Below are 17,328 nucleotides of genomic sequence, written 5' to 3'. Positions count from 1 at the left end.
CCAACACCTCCTGCTGCCATGCAACAAGGTAGAAGGGTGACTTGGGCTTGTGTCAAACAAATGTTTTACAAAAGTTTGAGCCTAGTTTCCCCAGAGTTCTCCAGTATAATCAGACTGATATGTAGAGAAAAAAAAGAGAGATCAGACTGTTACTGTGTCTATGTAGAAAAAGAAGACATAAGAAACTTGATTTTGATCTGTACTAAGAAAATTGTTTTGCCTTGAGATGCTGTTAATATGTAACTTTAGCCTCAACCCTGTGCTCACAGAAACATGTGCTGTATGGAATCAAGGTTTAAAGGATCTAGGGTTGTGCAGGATGTGCCTTGTTAACAATATGTTTACAGGCAGTGTGCTTGGCAAAAGTCATTGCGATTCTCCATTCTTGATTAACCGGGGGCACAATGCATTGCAGAAAGCCGCAGGGACCTCTGCCCAAGAAAGCCTGGATGTTGTCCAAGGTTTTCCCCCACTGAGACAGCCTGAGGTATGGCCTCATGGGAAGGGAAACACCTGACCGTCCGCCAACTCGACACCCATAAGGGGTCTGTGCTGAGGAGAATTAGTAAAAAGAGGAAGGCCTCCATCTCCTGCACGTCCCTAGGAAAGGAATGTCTGGGTGTAAAACCCATCGCACATTCATTCTATTCTAAGATAGGAGAAAACCACCTTGTGGCTGGAGGTGAGATATGCTGGCGGCAATGCTGCTCTGTTGTTCTTTGTTACACTGAGATATTTGGGTGGAGAGAAGCATAAATCTGGCCTAAGTGCACAACCAGGCACAGTACCTTCCCTTGAACTTATTTGTGACACAGATTCCTCTGCTCACATGTTTTCCTGCTGACCTTCTCCCCACTATCACCCTGTTCTCCTGCCGCATTCCCCTTGCCGAGATAGTGAAAATAGTAATCAATGAATACTGAGGGAACTCAGAGACTGGTGCCGGTGCGGGTCCTCCGTATGCTGAGCGCCGGTCCCCTGGGCCCACTGTTCTTTCTCTATACTTTGTCTCTGTGTCTTATTTCTTTTCCCAGTTTCATCCACCTGATGAGAAATACCCACAGGTGTGGAGGGGCTGGCCCCCTTCATTGATACATATGGCATTTAGTCTTGGGGACAGAAAGGCCTTCCCCCACCCCCATCATCTTCTTCTTTAAAATTATTATGTTTGGGATAGAGGGTGAGGGAGGGATCACATACTGCAGAAACAGGGCAGTTTTGTATCAGAAAGCAAGGCACACTTACTTTCTGATTCCTGTGATGCAGGTGAACCAACAAAACACACAATATTTTCATGCCATCCAAAGTTCAATATTGAAGAACAAGTGTCCTGTTACTGATATCATTTATTTCAGCTTTGGAAACCGCTTGATTCTGCAGCCACAGCCCAGTGCTATTCAATATGGGATGGAGGGTTTTGCTGTCTTTGAGTCAACCTGACTTGCACAAAGACTTTTTCCAAAGGAGTCCACATTAATCTGTGACACCTAGTACTCCATTATCATGATAAAATCTCTTTAAGATTTCACCTGGTTTTAACATATGCCTAAGAGAGTTTTTTAGGGGGTGGAGATAACTGCAAGAATTTATCTAAATTGTTTTAAGTCAGTTTCCATTTTCCTCCAAAATCACTTTCATCAGTTTTGTAAACTCAGTCTAGGGCAATGGCCCCAATACTACTGAATGCCTCATCTATGGTTTCCTGTAGGAGTTTGCATGCATTAAGGAAATCTCTCCAAGTGGGTCAAAACACTTATATAATAGGCAGGATCCACCGAAGAGAACAGTGACAACAAATCTGAGATTTTCACTGTTATCTCTGAATGGATCTAAAGTTGGCATTTTAGGCTGAAGGACAGACTAAGTCATAAAATAATGTGTATGGACACCACTCCATTATCTTCCAATCGAACCAGACGAACTGCTCACCTTTTGCTAGGTGGGCCCATAGTATCACTGATTTTCCTCTTTTCATTATAAGTGTAGGGGCATACCTCGGTAACTGTTAGCTAAAAAGGGTCAACCTTCTGTCCATCCACAGAATGATCTTAATACTATTTGTTACAATGTGCACTGCTGAAATTGGCTGTCATGTTAGTGCAGAATGCAAATCACTTGGAGGAGAGTTAGGGTGCCATTTGGGCAGCTGTCTTGGAACCTAATTCCAAGTGATCACCTTTGAACCACATCCTTAATTCCACCCCCCAACATTCCTGATTAATGGGCAATAACATGGAGGAGGCTTTATTGCCCAATTAACCTTGTGATTGGGTCAATGCTTGCTATCGATTCTCATAGTCTTCCCTCAACATCCTGTTAATTGCCCCGTGAAGCTGTCATCATTTCTCTTCCAGAAAACCATGTCTCTATGAGCACCCCAATCTTGTTGCCAAAACTATCAAGAACTGTGATGGGTCTAAGAGCTTACCCGACTTACAAGTTAGCATGCCAGCCTGCTATATTTTCATGGAAACTCTTAGAAGACATTAAATTCATGGGTCAGAGACAAATAAAAATTTGTCACTCATCTCAATAACAGTAGCCAATGTATCAGCATTTTTGTTCAAGCCCCAGAGCCCCAATTCCCACAGAATGATACGAAGAGATAGAGAAATAATACCTGCACATGCGCTGGGTTGAATTACATCAGAGAAACCCTGAGCTTAGGAAATCTAAATTTTTAATAGTGTATGTTAAGTATGACTGCTCTTTGCTCTGGAGGGAGGCTAAACTGTTCACTATATGCACTTAAAAAAAAAGTCCAGAATAAAAGGTAGTTGCCTTGCGTATAAGATGTGAAAAAAATGTAAGAAACCCGTTAAGAATTGTTTCCCAACATTAATATAATATTTTGTTCTGGTTCCTTTTACCACTGTATATCACTGTGTGTGTGTATATATATATACTACTTAATCACTTAATCACTATGTATGCTTAGGCTATATATATATATATATATATAAATATATATAGTGAGAGAGAGAGCGCCTAAGAATACATATAAGAAATTAAAATCCTGAAATCTTAGAAAAATAAGAAACTATTAAGAGCAGCTATTCCATTTCCTGTGTTTGAAAAACTAAGCCTGGAAAAATTAAAGAAGTTGGCCTATAGCCACTTAATTGGTTATATAGTATGAAACTAGAACCTAGGTCTTGCTACTATAGGTCTACCATATTTAATTACTCACATTTTTTAGAAAACATTTTAGAAGTGAATGGCATACAACTTCAGTTCTACTCATGTTCAAGATTAAGGTATGTCTTCATCCTTTGGTTTCCATAGTTCTCTCTACACCTGCCATTGTGCCAAATATTTAAGCCTTCAGTGAATTAATGAACATATGTTTGCAAAACACAAAGAAATAATCACTATTAATAGGACAAAGTTTAGATGTTATTACTTGCCAGCCAATGCTATAGTAAGTTTTAATTCTGGTAAAATGTTTGTTATCCACAGCTGAAAGTCAATTGAGAAAGTGAGCCTTACAATGATTATAGAGAAACTCCATAAATATAGTCATATGCTTAAACCATAACTTGCTATTTTAGCCATTTTAAAACACACAATTAATGTCTCGCTGGTATATTGTGGCAGCATTTTAACTCTCATTTAAGTATTTTAAATAATTGAGCATTAAATAACAATAAAAGCCAAATAGCAGTTTTATAGTGATGCTGTTGCCAACAAGGTCTTAACTCAGGATTTTGCTCCCCTATCAAAGCTTATCTTTCTTCCTATTCTCAGCATTTGCCAGTAAAATGTTCTTAATAAACAATTTAAGCACCACAGTCCATAATCTTAAATTGTTGTCTTACACAGATTCTACTATTCCTGGAGGAAGCTAACATTATTAACTTTTGCTGGCATCTGTGAAAGTGTTCTGAATTTCCAGACCATGTAATATTTGCCATTCATTTGTAGATCATAGCTTTTACAAAGCCAAACTTGGCTGTCTTTACATTTTTCTTAGAAATGGAGGATTTTATTTTAAATAATGGGGCCCTATGTGAGGGATATAAAGTTACCTTTTACACCTGGTGATAAACTGCAAGTCATTGGCCCATTTTTGTGTTTCAAGAACAAAAACGTAAGGATCACTATCAATTTCTGACAACTTAGCAAGATTTTTACATGGAGTTGTTTTGAAACATGTGGGTTTCAAGCAGATGTAAGATTTGGTCCGTTGTAGAAATAAAGGCTGAGAACTTAGAAATGTATCTTGTTTATGACATGAGGCTTAAGAATAATCTTGTAATACAGAGGTTAAAAAATATGAAATTTCCAACCATAATGGTATAGATTTATTAGCTGCAAAACCATTTGTGCAAGGTAATTAAAAATTGGGTTCTAATCTTTCTGTATTCATTACCTCTCCAATGATATTTCATGATATTTCTTGCTCAGCAAATAAAATTTTTAAAATACAAAGTTTATATTCAGTATAATAACTAAAGTTTTATATATTATTTCACCTATTCCTCAGGGGCATGCTATCACCTCTTCATCTTTACTATGCTTTGTGTTTTATTTTTACATTTATTTGCACTTTTTCCTATTTCAAATAGTATAGAATAATATTTCACTGTCATAATTTTTGGGAAGATTAGAAAAAGAAAGTTCATAACAATTCATTAAGTAAGGCATTGCTTTTCATACTTTAATTACAACAATGATATAGCAGTTACGAACACTGAGTAAAATGTCCCTGGATGTAGTTGCCAAAAGAGCTAATAAGATATGAAACTGCCTTCATAGAAGCACATTGTCTTTAAAGAATGGAGTATCACATGTTCTGTGTGAGTTATGCCTCGATACCCTTTGTTCAGTTCTGAAAGTGATACCGAAAAAATAACAACGTGGAGTGAAGTCACAAGATACTAACCAGTCTGTGATGGAATTAAAATCCGGCCACATGAAGAGGGTGGAAGTTGGTGAATGGGGATATGTGGGGCATTATTTAATAGCCATCTTTATATGTCTGAAACATTTTCATCAGAATTTAACACACATATGGGAACCTTCATGTCAGAAATAGAAGAAAAGGTAGAAGTTATAAGGAGTCAGAGTCTCCTCAAGAAAGTTTTCAAAATGATCAGATCTATCAAAACTGGAAAGTAGTATTCTAATAATGCAAGTATCCAGAGATGTGTTGAGAATGCTGTCAATAGGGTTCGAAGCTCTAATTGAGAACTTTACTAGATGATTTCTTAGCCTCTTCCAACTCTGCAAGCCTATGACTTTTATTTGTCTTAAAGCTGGTTTAAATTTACACAGAGAGAGACCCATTTGTGCCAGTAATAGTTCAAGATTAACCAAAAATACGCTTGTTGGAAAAATTTCTAAAAATGTTGATACCAGATTTGGAGGTTGTTGTGGATGTGTCCTATACTGCTCCCAGTTACCTTTGAAAATTACCATTAATAAAGAGATACACCATGTCCAAGATCACTCCCCCATTCCTTGGGGACCTGCATCTGATCACTAATTGAATTAGGAGTATACACACCCAGTCCCCTTATTTTAACTCAGGAAAACTATAAAACACTGTTACAGCATCAGAGTTCTTTGTGAAGTGGATTGAAGCCATAATCTGACTATGCTATAACCCACAATCACAACTTCCCAAATTCTCCTTTCTTCTCTTTACCTGAGAAGTGTTGATCCTTGGAGCCTTTCCTCATAAAAATTCCTGCACACTATTCTCCATCTGAGTTTGGTTCCTGAAAAAAAAATGAGGTGGAAGTTAGAATTTGGTTTTAAAGGTTGGATTACCTGCTCTGCTGGCAATAAGGATATCAAGAAAATAAGGCAATAAGATGCTGGGTGAATTTACAGTACAGAGTAGCCATGTAAATTTAAAACATAAGATAAGGATGTCTGGGATTAGTGCAGTCGAGAATTTTCTTTTACCAAATTCTGCTAAAACCTCTGTGTCTGCTGAAATAGAGTTCAATGCTTCATCATTTTTGAAGTCTTTTTACAGTCCCCGTAGGACAACCCTTGCCCCCTCAGAAAATTCCCCTACTTACCTTCCTAACCACTAAGGCCACAACTAGATTAAATCACCACATAACAAGGTCAAGGATGTCCTGAACTTTCTAAGAAAGGAAAAATAAACGACCATGAAAATACTATAGCACCTAGAAAATATGTAGTAGAAGGATTCAGAAGACATTAGAACTGTATTCTGCAGATGTTCAATGGGGGCAGAAAAGGGTGGAAGAACATAAGCTGAGTAAAAAAGCATTTCTTAATATGGAAGCAAGTCCTCAACCCTCAACATACAGGAGTTTCCACCCTTGCTGCAACCCCTGTGAGACATTGCTAACAAACTGCAGAGATAGCTGACTGTTAGAAGCTTGGACAAAATGATCAGCCAAAGTAGAAAAGCCAGGAATGCCATGGTAGACAGTGGAAGAAATGGATTCAGAGTTAAGAGAAGCAGGCACTCTCAAGTGGATAAACTATATAAGAACTGAAAACACATCAAATGACTGTCTGGCTATAAGAGCTCCTAAAAGTCATTCTGTTTACCAAGAGCATAAAGAACTTGGTGAGAAGAACTCCAGCCTCACTGTGAAGCTTGATGGTGACTGTACTCTGTAGACCAGGAAGACCATAGGAAATATTGTTACCAAACTGGGATCAGTAACAGCAGTGAGGATGACGGGGTCCCTTAATAATAGAGGACATGTGTGAGTTTCAGTTGTCACAGGCAGTAGCAAGATAAGAATGACAGCCAGAGGCAATAACTTGCACAGAAGTATAAAAATATTTATTAGAACCAAGATAGAAGGGCAGCCACTACGGGTTTTACTCAATCTCTGCGACCAGAACAAATCAAAAATAGATTATTAGAATAATGATAAGTAAAATATCCCTACTTCTTTCCTGTTTTTAGATCTGAATCACATTTCTGACCCAGAACTGCTGATGGAAGGAGAGGACAGATCCCCAGGAGAGAGTACCATGCTGCACCATCAGTAAGAACTTCCCTAGACTTTTTCCAAAGGTATCTATGACTATTTACTCAGGTCACAACACCCTGGAGAAATGGGACTACCCAAGCATTGTAGAGACTGCCAGACACAGGGTCAGAGTTGATGTTGATACCCAAGAACTAAATGTATCATTGTTGCCCCCCAGTTAGAATGGGGGCAAGTGGGAACCAGGTAACAAATGGAGTCTAGTCTAGGTCTAGTTCACAATGACTATGTGACCCCATCAATAGATATTTCTGTCACCAGGTTCATAGGTAAAGTGAGTATGTTTGGTATCAGGCAGAATTCCCGTATTAGTTACTTGACCTTTGGAGTAACAATTTTTGTTGTAATAGCCTATGAAACTGATATAGATTCATGTCTACTTTAAGAATAAAAGGAGTACTGTGCTAATTAGGCCTATCATATTCAATTCATTGATCTAACCCTTGCAAAAATCAGATGAATCCTGTGAGATGACAGTAAATTACTAATCAAAATAGTACTCTAATTGCAAATGTTTTTTCAAATACACTTTGACAAGGGTAACTTTGGTCAAGTCAACTAACACAGTCTCAGGTACGTGGTATGTGACCATTGATCTGGCTAATGTAATTTCAATCTCTGTGGAAAAGACTGGAAAGAATTAAATTCACTAGTAACAGACAACAGTACAAACTTATAATATTGTTGTTCCATGGCTATCTTAACCCTCAGCTTTCCACATAATCTCTTCTGATGGATCCAGAACTGATGGACATTTCAGCAGAGTGTCCCATGGGTCCACTATATAACATTGTACTAATCAGACCCAGAAAGAAACAAGTGGCAATGGGTTGGAGGCCTTGGAAAGACACAGGCACTTTAGAGAGTGAGACATACATTCTGTCAAAAGTTAAGATACTACCACATTAATACAATTTTTAGAGGACCAGTAGTTTATGGTATCCCAGGACACACCTTAAAAATAAGAAACAATTAGCGCATCCTGAAGCTTTCATCTTAAGGAAGAACCATTCCTGATAGGCCATCTTCTGGAAGATTTCTCTGGCTATTATACAGATTGACATGAATAACTGCAAAGTTTTAGTAGCATACTGTGCAGGAAAAAGGCTTTTTAGCAATCCAGGTTTTCACATTTTGGTGTAAGTGACAATAAGCTTGGGTAATTTAACCTGACAGATCTTTTGATCTTAGGTATATCTGTGATAGAAAAAGACATTATTTAGGAATTATGTAATGCTTAATGGGAAAATTATAATATAGTATGCTGGGACTCCAGAGCAAGGCCATGCTATCTGCAAAGTAGAACTAAACTTAACTTTCAAATAACAGTTCCTGATGTGATACTGGCTCTGCTAGAGATGCATTATAAGATGCCAAATGAATGTAGCTGGAAATGACAACCGGAGCTACGGTCTGTCAACCACACCACTATTTGAGAGCTTATAGCAAGGCAAGGGTAGAAGCTGAGAGATTGGTAAAGAGGCTATTATAGCAATTCAGGGAGGTAAAACTGGTGGTGTTAAGAAGTGCTCAGATTCTGGATATAACTTGAAGATACAGAGCTGACAAAGCATGCTGGTGGATTGGATGTGTGGTGCGATGGAAACAGAGGAGCCAGGATGACGAGAAGATTTGGGGCCCGAGCGAAATGATTGGCCATGTCCTGAAATATCAAAGAATGTGAGAGGAGATTTGTGAAGGACCAGGGCAATGGTGGAAAGAAAGTTATTTAAGGCTCCGTTTTAGGCAGGCTAAATTTGAGACACATATTAGACATTCAAGTTGAAATGTCAAATAAGCAGTTGATAAACCAGTGTAGAGTCAAGGGGATAGGTCCAAGCTGGAGAAATACAGTTGGTATTATTAGCATATAGATGATATTTAAAGCTGTGAGTCTGTATGAGATCATTAAGGGAGAATGCATGGCTAGAAAAAAGTTCAATGACGGGGTGTTAGAACAGTCTCACTTTTAGAGGTCAGGGAGTTGAAGGGGAGCCAGTATCAGAGCTAAGAGAACAAGGTCAAGAGCAGGAATGAAGACAAAGACAGAATGACATTTTATCCTGAAACAAGTAAAGAAAGTGTTTCAAGGAGGAATGAAAGATTAACCATGTTGCAAGAGGCTACTAAGTAAGTTGATTCTATGTCATTATTCTGTTTCTTCAAATTTGTTTTACTTTGACATTTTTCATTTCAATTTTTTCTTATTAGGACTCATTTTACCTCATTTCATCAGTTTTGCATCCTTGCTCACTTTTGTATTCCTCCTGAACTGTTATGATATTGCTTCAAATACAGTAGTGTTTGGCAGCCCATGTCCTCTGAATTGTAAGAGCTCTCTTTCTGATTTGTAAACACAAGCTAAGACCTATCACAATTTGGACTCTGACCTTGTATTTCCTCCAAAGAATTCACAGTTCTTTTTAGACATTACCTCATTACTCCTAAGGTATAAGTACAGAGACATTAAAATTTATTTGGAAGTACATGTGAAGAATTAATTGTATAAAATAGGCCATGAAGAATGTTTAAACTAAATAAAGTAAATTTTTCTATAGACAAAGTCTTATGCTTTTCATAAGCTCCTATGTGTAATTAGTCATAGAAGTCACACAGAATGGCTTTTTGAAATATCAATCCGGATAACTCAACAAGAAAAAGATTTAGAATGTTGTGCCTGCTTTAAATAGGCATAGCATAATATCAACATAATCATCACCATCTTCATCAGTATTATCTACGAGAAACCTTAGTCAGTGTCAGCACTGTGCTAAGCACTTAAAATTATTATTTCTATGATAAGAGCCACTATTAAACCAGTGATAGAATTGTCCACCTTAAAATAAGGAGTTCCAGGCTCAGAGACTATAGGAAACTTGCTGAAGGTCACTTAGATAAAAGTGATGGGCATGAAATGTGTAACCATATAACCTAATAATAATAACGATGATGCCTAAATTTTGCTTTTAAAGGAAGAGCTAAGTTTCTTGCAAATAGTATCATGGAAGTTGAAAGGAGAAATCTGGATGATAGTTTAAGCATACAGAATAAGAAACAGACCAAGTACTTGAAATTAAAAGTTGATTATTTGGAAAAATGAATAAAATTAGTAAGTATCAAGCAAAATTAAGCAAAACAATAAAGGAAATAAATAAAAGGTCTATATTTCTATCTATCTAAGCTAAAAACAAAAGGAAAAATTGCCCAGAGCTAGAAAATAAAATTACAGACTAACATCATTTATTAAAATAGATTCAAAAATCTAACACAATAAAAATGGCAAAGCATATGATTAAATATGCACTTTGAATTAGTCCCTTTAATTGACAGTGCTTGAGTTAATTTTGCCTTGTTTTCCTACTGCTAAGAACATTCTTTTTACCGGCCCCTTCTAACTACTACTTTGTTATTAATTGCTTATTTTTTTATTTGTTTATTATTCCCTTGTTCAAGGCAATTCTATAAATTTTATTTCCACAGGAAACAGTGAACTATAGAATAATTTTGAGCAAGAAAGTGACCTGACTACATTTGAGCTTTACCAGGAGCATTCTGCCCTTGGCATGCAGAATGCATTCCAATGGAAGAAAATGTACTAGAAAACCAGTTAGAATGCTTCTGTGAGATAAACAGTAAATAATACAGGGATCCTTACAATGTGTGTGATTACCAAAATAAGGTAAACGCTGCAGACGTAACTGTTTAGTTAAAACTAAAACTTTCCTCCATAATATAGGCATTTCTAACGAATCACAAATAAAATTAATGTCAAAATTAGAGAAATTTATTATGTAAATAGTGTTAACTTTTTGAGTGCTACTAGCAATATAAATTGTGCTTAGAATTATTTAGTAGAATTACTAAGTGAATACAGTCAGATTTACAAGTAGAAAAATATTGAAACTATTTTTTCCATATAGGTTTAATAATAGTAAATTGTAAAATGTAATGTGGAAAATACACAAAACACCATTTTTTATATTTATATAAATATAAGTAAAATATAAGAACATAAATTTAGTTAGTAAATATATAGCTATCTTAATAAAATAAAATCAAAAGAAAGTAGAAACCCTGAATAAGTAAAACCACACCATTTCACTAAAAAAGTTAAGAAAATTTACTAAGCAGAGATAAGCAGTCTTCTGATGGATAACTTTCTTTAAAATTAGGTGTTTTCCAGTTAGAATGGCGATCATTAAAAAGTCAGGAAACAACAGGTGCTGGAGAGGATGTGGAGAAATAGGAACACTTTTACACTGTTGGTGGGATTGTAAACTAGTTCAACCATTATGGAAAACAGTATGGCGATTCCTCAAGGATCTAGAACTAGATGTACCATATGACCCAGCCATCCCATTACTGGGTATATACCCAAAGGATTATAAATCATGCTGCTATAAAGACACATGCACACGTATGTTTATTGCAGCACTATTCACAATAGCAAAGACTTGGAACCAACCCAAATGTCCATCAGTGACAGATTGGATTAAGAAAATGTGGCACATATACACCATGGAATACTATGCAGCCATCAAAAAGGATGAGTTTGTGTCCTTTGTAGGGACATGGATGCAGCTGGAAACCATCATTCTTAGCAAACTATCACAAGAACAGAAAACCAAACACCGCATGTTCTCACTCATAGGTGGGAACTGAACAATGAGATCACTTGGACTCGGGAAGGGGAACATCACACACCGGGGCCTATCATGGGGAGGGGGGAGGGGGGAGGGGGGAGGGATTGCATTGGGAGTTATACCTGATGTAAATGACGAGTTGATGGGTGCAGCACACCAACAAGGCACAAGTATACATATGTAACAAACCTGCACGTTATGCACATGTACCCTACAACTTAAAGTATAATAATAATAATAAATAAATTAAAAAATAAAAATAAAATAAAATAAAATAAAATTAGGTGTTTGTGTTAGTAATAGCATAAACAAATGAAATTTTATGTATAAAATTGTTTCTTTTTTCAGAAATAAATTTCATGTTTATAGTTTGAAAAAATTATTCATTTTATTATAACGGTTATGCATGCATGTTTTAAGTAAATATCTAAATGATATATATTTTTAATATTAAATAATTTTGTTTTGATGACTGCCATGATCATTAATAACTTCAGTTAGCTTGTAGAACTAAAGATGACTCAGGTCTTCTATGCTGCGTGGAACAGAGTGATTAAAAACATAGGCTTTAGAGTCAGATAAGCCCAAGATCAAATCCTAGTAGTGTCATTAATGAGCTTAATGGCCTTGGGTAATGTTACAGGTTGAAATGTGTCCCCCAAAAAGATATGCTGAAGTCTTAACATCTGGTACCTTTGAATGTGGCCTTATTTAGAAATTGGGTTTTTGCAGATGTGAGTAAATGATGATGAAGTCATTAGGGTGGGCGCTAACCCAGTAAGGCCTTAGAAGAGGGGAAGAGGCACAGAGACAAATGCCGGACAGAGAGCAGAATGCCATGTGATGAGAGTCAGAGACATAAACAGTGTGTCTCAATACAATGTTAAAGATTGCTAGCAACACCAGAAGCTAATAGGAAAAAAAAATTCTCCCTAGAGCTTCTAGAAAGAGCATGGGCCTGCAGGCACCTTGATTTCAGAATTTTATTTAGCCCCCAGAACAGCAAGACAATACATTTCTTGTTCTAAGTCAGTCAGTTTGTGGTAATTTGTTACAGCAACTCTGTAAAATTAATATAGTTAAGTAACTTACTCATGTTTCAGGTTTTTCCCTCTTTAAAAGAGACATAATAATTCCCATTGAGTATTTAGTATCTCTGTAGTCTGAATTTCCTCATCAGCAAAATAGGAATAATAACGTGCTTGTAATAATGTTGTAAGAATTAAATGAGAATTAACATGTGTAAAGCACTTACACCTGTACCTGACACATAGAAAATTTTCCTAAGTATTTGTCATTTTATTATTAAATTTGATAACCCATGCAATGTGACTAACATAGTGCTTAAAACATATAAGTTTTTGTTAAATATCATTAACTGTTCTGACTAAATAATAAAGTTATATAAAATACTTACAATGTGCCTCAAGCATAGCAAGTTTTCAATAAATGTATGCTATTATAATTACTTTTGAAAATAAAATAATTTATCCTTTAAGTTATTATTTAAGTTTCTAGTGAAACTACAAAATTAATCTTTAAAACACTGAAATGAATTATTTAACACTAAGTACTTCATTCCTTCATGAGTTCTCAACTCTGGATGTCTGTTGGTCTAAATTTAAAAAAGTTAAAACCATGTAGCAATTTTAGTTATTCTTAATGGAAGCAAAGATTGGAATGCTTCAACTACAATTCAAAGGAACACATTTGTCTAAAAATATTTATGAAAAGTTTATCAGTGTCAAGAATTGTGTTACTTTGGGGGAGGAAATAAAGTAAATATGATACCAGTGACTACTAATTAAAAAATGATGAGTATCCTGCAGGGGTGGAAAAAAAGGTGCACTGTGAACACATAGCAGGGGGAGCTAATTTAAAATGGGCAGCAGACAAATATTTCTAGAAGAGGAGATATACTATTGGGAAAAAAATTAAGAATATATATATCACAGATATTAATTTCCTAATTTAAAGGATTATTATAATTATGCAAAAGATTGCCTTGCTTTAGGAAATAAACATTAAAGTATTTATGGGAAAAGGTATCTTACTGTACCCAAAGCTTACTTTAAACTAGTTCAATAAGATATTATATCTCTACAGTAATGCACTGCAGAATGATGTTTTAGACAACTATGGATTGCATATACAATGGTGGTCTCATAAGCTTATAAATCTATGTTTTAGTGTATGTTTTCTACGTTTAGATATGTTTAGGTACACAAATACTTTATCATCTTGGCATAATTGCTTACTGTAGAATGTACAGTAACATTCTATACAGATTTGTAGCCTAGGAGCCATAGGCTACACCGTATAGACTAGGTCTCTAGTAGGCTATACCAACTTGGTTTTTGTAAGTACACTCTATAATGTTTGCAAAACAAAACTGCCAAAGAGCAAATTTCTCAAAAAGTATCTGTCATTAAGCAATGTATGACTTTATATGCATATATAATACATACATAGAGTATATAAATACATATATATAATATCTCTATATTAAATAGAAAAAACAAAAATATGGGGAAAATATTAACAATATAGGGAATCTGGGTAAGGCTGTACTATAATTATTTGTGTTACTTTTGAAACAATTATATACATTAGAATTTATCTAAAAATGGTGGGATAATCATGAATATGTCATAAAAGAATAGAAATCTAATATGAAACAGAGTTGTTCTGCTCTGTCACTTAGATTATTAGTTATTTTTGATGACCAGTTTAAAGCATGGTTTACACAGGATCTAGCCTTCATAATTTGGGAATAAATGAGAAAACTGGACTACAGATATTTCCTTCGAAAACCTGTCCTCAAACACAATTGACTTGGAAAAGCATGAGTATTTTTACATTTTTTTTTCCAAACAATAGAACACTTACAAATGCAAATGAAATACAAGGTTTATTTAAATTAATAGTTTCTCAGCCTTATTCCATTTAATTCATACATAGTCACTTGGCTTATTACCTTCCATAGCTCTGTAGAGATGATCAAGAAAATATATGCAGGTAAATATTACTATATTGCTTTAAGGAGCTATAATACTGAAGAACATTGATTTGAGTCATTTTTGTTTCTATAAACAGAGTTGCCTGATAGATTGTTTTGCAAATCTGTTTATTTGTTTTAGGGAAAATTTTTTCTACTAGTGTTACAGATACAGTATGCACCACCAGATGCTATTTTTATTTAATGATTTTCTACTCTTAATAACCTACGTAGTATGTTTAGAGTTGGAAAGCTGCCAAATTGACTCTAATTTAAATTTTCATATTATAAGTGAATATCTTGGTAAGTATCATAAATCATCCTGTGAAAATATCAATGCATCCAAAGCCACACTAAAACCATTTAAGTCCAAAGAACACTAGGTCATGTTAAACAAAGTGTACTCAGTCAGCAGATCAAAGCAAGTTCCAATTATCTTTAGATAAACTCAACTAAACTTTCAAAAAATATGTGCATCAAACATCATACTTCATCTATCCACAAGATACATTTTTTTTTATCACTGGTGTATATATACTCTCATTTATTAAAAGGTATATTTTGAACAATAAATCTGCCTTTCATACAGTGCCACTCATGCAAAGTCCTATATATCATAAACTGAAGTCAAACTTTGCCAATTTATAGTACAAGGAAGTGGGCTACTCTGCAGTAGCAGTATATTTAATTGGCAGTGAAAGTATTCAGCAAGTCAGGATCCTTTTTTCTCAGCAACAGTGAAACACCTCCATTCAAATAAATTAATACTCTTATCTCAACTGATTTGTTTGTTAGGAGACGTAAGAAAAAGATGGAGCTGTAAATTAATTTTGAAATGTATCAACTGCATTAATTATTATTTTTATTTATTTCTGAGTGTTTTACTACCCTAAAACTTAGTGATATAAAACAACAACTATTCACTTGCTCAGGATACCAGTGATTGGCAACATTGGAAGGGCTCAGAGGGCATGGCTCATCTCTGCTTCTTATGGGGTGTCAGCCGGACTCATTCATGCTGTTGTGGGTCAGTTGGTAGGTCATCTGGTTGGTCCTGGATGACTTTCATTGCTTGCAACTGGCTGGCACTGTCAGCCAGGATATGTCAATACCATTCACATTCTATGTCCAGCAGGCTACCATGGACTTTTGTAGTACAGCATCTGATTTCTAAGAGGACAAGAGAGAAGCTAGACAGCCTCTTGAGTCCTGGACTTAGGAAGCATATCATATTACTCTGTTATTCTGTCGGTAAAGCAAGTTACAGGGCCAGCACATATTAAAAGGAGGAGAAATGGACTTATCCTTTTTATGGGAGTAATTGCAAAGTTGCATCATAAAATGCATATAATAGTAATGAGGGAAATTGTGGCAGTGACATATAAGGACAATAAAGTCATTTCAGGTACAAAGCATCCCTAGGCCTTTGGACTTGAAGACCCAAACAAACAAAACAAAACAAAACAAAAACCCCCAAACCAAACCAAAACAAATGAAAACATTACTGAGAATTCAAATGGCCCATTAACCATCTCAACCTCATTTTTCAAACTATATTGTGGACACAGGAATTAGTTACTTCCAGAGGACAATTTGCATTGTGTATCAAAAGCTTTAATACAAACCTATCAGCACAACAATTGTACTCCTAGAAATAGATCAAGAAAGTAATTATGGATATGTACAAAGATTTTGCTACAATTACAATCATTGCAGCATTAATAATGTAAGAAAAATAATTCTACAAACTACTAATAAGTGATGGGTTGTACAGATTTTTGCAAAGCAATACTAAAGTGCAGTTTACTAACTGGAGTAATTATGTTACTCAGGATATTGAGTCAGCTACTTTTATGGACAGTCCAAATAACATGAATGACATGGAAAAAAATTACAATGTATTATTGAGTGAAAAAAAAAGCTGTGTATGGCAGAATCATGGTTTCATTTTATATAATATAATTAATATCTACTATATATACTCATATCAAGATATAGTCAACATTGATTATCTCTCTAGATGGACACATTCTTTGTTCTTAGGAACATGGCATTCTTTTAAAAGGTATAAAATGCTTTTTAAAAAGTTATTCTTTTAAAGGCAAAAAGTGAATATATCATAAGTACATTAATGCAAAACAGAATTCTAGTGCCCTATCAGCCTCACTTTTATAAAGCAATCCTCTATCTTCTCTGTGCTTTGAATTCAGCACAACAGTAATGACTGAGAAACAACCACACTATGTTTTTCTCTGGATCTTTTTTGGTTGGACTATATCACAATAGAAGAAGAAATATGTTTTGGCTGGTTCAATCTCTTTAATTGAAGCAGATTTCAGAATGCGATTCATCAATTTGGAAATCTAGAATCCAGTTAAACTGGGTCAGGGCTGCTCACTCCTTTCTTGGGCATCTTAATTCCTTTAACATAGGCTCCCATTAATGACTTGCTGCATTTTTGAAAAGACAAAAAAGAGTTAAAATGTATGTTTTGGTTTGAAATAGGACAAAAACACTTCAACTCACCCCTAGCTCTGATTTAAACTGGAAAATATCCTAAGAACTTCATGAAGCAGCAAATTGAGAGGGTTGCCAGGAATGGACAAACATCTGCTGGTTGAAAAGATCTGACCAGAATTAGAGTAGTGACTTTTCTGACTGAGTCCTTTAGTATACCTAGTGGCTGAACCCTGTGATA

At 35.4% G+C, this 17,328-nt stretch overlaps 1 long non-coding RNA gene across 4 annotated transcripts in view; it reads right to left on the bottom strand.

Moving 5' to 3' along the window:
• Nucleotides 1-17,328, bottom strand: part of LOC105477567 (uncharacterized) — a 577,843-nt gene that overhangs the window by 312,822 nt on the left and 247,693 nt on the right. For all 4 annotated transcript variants that reach the window (XR_011620372.1, XR_011620369.1, XR_011620370.1 and 1 more), the window contains one exon: nucleotides 5,651-5,723. This is a non-coding gene — a long non-coding RNA (uncharacterized lncRNA). The remainder of the gene's footprint in view (nucleotides 1-5,650; nucleotides 5,724-17,328) is intronic.

Source organism: Macaca nemestrina, chromosome 2 (assembly GCF_043159975.1).
Source record: "Macaca nemestrina isolate mMacNem1 chromosome 2, mMacNem.hap1, whole genome shotgun sequence".
Taxonomy (NCBI): domain Eukaryota; kingdom Metazoa; phylum Chordata; class Mammalia; order Primates; family Cercopithecidae; genus Macaca; species Macaca nemestrina.
The sequence above is the reverse complement of the archived record's forward strand: the minus strand, read 5'-3'. Positions and strand labels throughout refer to the sequence as shown.